We start from the raw sequence: 2,445 nt of genomic DNA, 5'->3' as shown, positions 1-2,445 counted from the left end.
TTAATTTAGAGATTAAAAGGAAGACTAATTAAATTGTGGGCTATTGTTTTATATGGTGTGGGCTAACACTCATTTGTTAATGGGCTAGGCTTGTATGGAAGTCCATGGATGATCCATGGAGCTTTTAACCCATGGATCCTTGGAAAAGGAAAGGTCATGGGTTATTAGGGTTTCACCCTAATCATGTACACTATATAAGCATGCTTATGTTGCATGAAATAGCCACTAGTGGCACTAGTTGTGTGAGACTTAGTAGTGGGCGATTTCATAAGAAAGTATACTACTCTCTCAAAGTTTTCCAAGTGTTTGTGGTGATTTGTGATTCCATTTGAGGCATTCACACTATTGGTGCTTGGCTCTCAAACTCCAAACAATCAACCATCATCAAAAGGTATGTATTTCTACTAGTACTTTTATGATTCATAATCCTTATGCTATGCTAGTTAGGAAGAAACCTTGGAAATTATTATTTGCATGTATTTTAGAAGAAAACATAGATCCAAGGTTTATTAGGGTTGCATGCACACTTAGGAAGTGTTAGATTGCTCAAAACCCAACACCAACCACCTCCTATGTCGCCTGTTGAGGTTCTGCTGATCCATCAAACACTTTAAACTTTTTTGATCAGTATAGACGGTGCACTGCCCTCCATACAAGTAGTGCCTCCAAATCTTGAGGGAAAACACCACTGCCCCCAGTTCCAGGTCGTGGGTGGGGTAATTCGCCTCATGAGGCTTCAACTGCCTCGAGGCATAACCCTGAAATCGATGTGTTACAATATACCACAAAATCATCTAACCCCTCGGGTAGTACTAAAATCAAAGCCTCACATAACCTCCGTCTCAGGATCTCAAAATCCAACTGTTGATCTGTGCCCCACCTAAATGTCACATTCTTCTTAGTCAAGCGGGTCAATGGCACAACAACATTGGAGAAATCCTGGATAAATCTCCAATAGTAGCCCGCTAAACCCAAGAAGCTATGGACCTCAGATGCATTCTTTGGTACCTCCCACCGCATCACTGCCTCAACCTTGGCTGGATCAACCGAAATGCTCTCCTGGTTGATGATGTGCCCTAAAAACCGTACCTCTTACAGCCAAAAGTCACACTTAGAGAACTTGGCATACACATCTCCGCCCTCAGGGTCTCCAAAACCTCCTTCAGATGCTGCTCATGCTGCTCCTTGGTCTTAGAATAGACCAATATACATCAATAAAAACGATCACCGACCGATCCAGCATCGGTCTACACACCCTGTTCATGAGATCCATGAACATTGATGGGGCATTGGTGAGCTCAAACGGCATCACCACAAACTCGTAATGCCCATACTGAGTCCTAAAAGTTGTCATCGATATGTCCTCATCCCGAATCCGCATCTGATGATACCCCGAATGAAGAACAATCTTGGAAAACCAAGATGCACCCTACAGCTGATCGAACAAATCATCGATCCTCGCAACGGATAGCAGTTCTTCACCGGTAGTTTGTTCAGATCTCGGTAATCAATGCACATCCTGTATAATCCATCCTTCTTTTTCACGAACATGGTCGATGCTCCCCATGGGGAACTGCTCGGACGGATGAAACCTCGGTCTGGCAACTCCTGAAGCTGCATAGATAACTCCTGCATCTCGGGCAGTGCTAACTGGTATGGTGCCTTTGCTATCGGAGCGGCACCCGACACCAAATCGATGCAAAACTCCACCTGCCTCTCCAAAGGCACTCCCGGTAACTCTTCAGGAAAGACATCCCGAACTTCCTATACTATCAGCACACTGCCCACATCCGTCGTGGTCTCAACTTCTCGTATATGAGATATAAGCCAGAAATCCCGTACAACCATGATGCAGAAATCTCCTAGCCCTCACAGCAGAACAGAGAGTTGGCCCCTTCGAGGCCCTCTCACCATATATAACCAGTTCTCCCCCACTTGGGGTTCAAACCCTCACCAACTGACGCTCACAACCAGTCCATCCCGACAATCACCTTTAGTCCTTGCAACGGTATCGAAACTAGATCAACACGAAACCTCTCCCCAAGCACATTCAGGACACAGTCCCGATACACCCTCGCTGCACTCATGGTGCGATCATCCACAATCTCAACCTCAAGAGGGAATCCAAAGTCCCTGGCGCATCTTGAAACTTCTTGCTAATTGCAAGTGATACAAATGATCGGGTAGCCCCCGAATCAAATAATAAGTGAGCAGACATACCATTGACCAAAAAGGTTCCTATACATAAGCATGATATACACATAAGCAATGCAAATAAATAAATAAAGAGCAGGTAAATAAGTACATACCAACCACGATGTTTGGCTCTGCCCGAGCCTCCTCGGTGGTCAACTGAAACGCGCGACTCCTCACCGACGGAGCATCCACCTTTGTAGGGCGGCCGTCTGTGATCCTCATTGTGGCGGGCGCAGGCGCCATCGCTGC

This window comes from Lactuca serriola, chromosome 4 (assembly GCF_051521515.1).
Source record: "Lactuca serriola cultivar US96UC23 chromosome 4, Lser_US96UC23_V15, whole genome shotgun sequence".
NCBI lineage: Eukaryota > Viridiplantae > Streptophyta > Magnoliopsida > Asterales > Asteraceae > Lactuca > Lactuca serriola.
The sequence above is the reverse complement of the archived record's forward strand: the minus strand, read 5'-3'. Positions refer to the sequence as shown.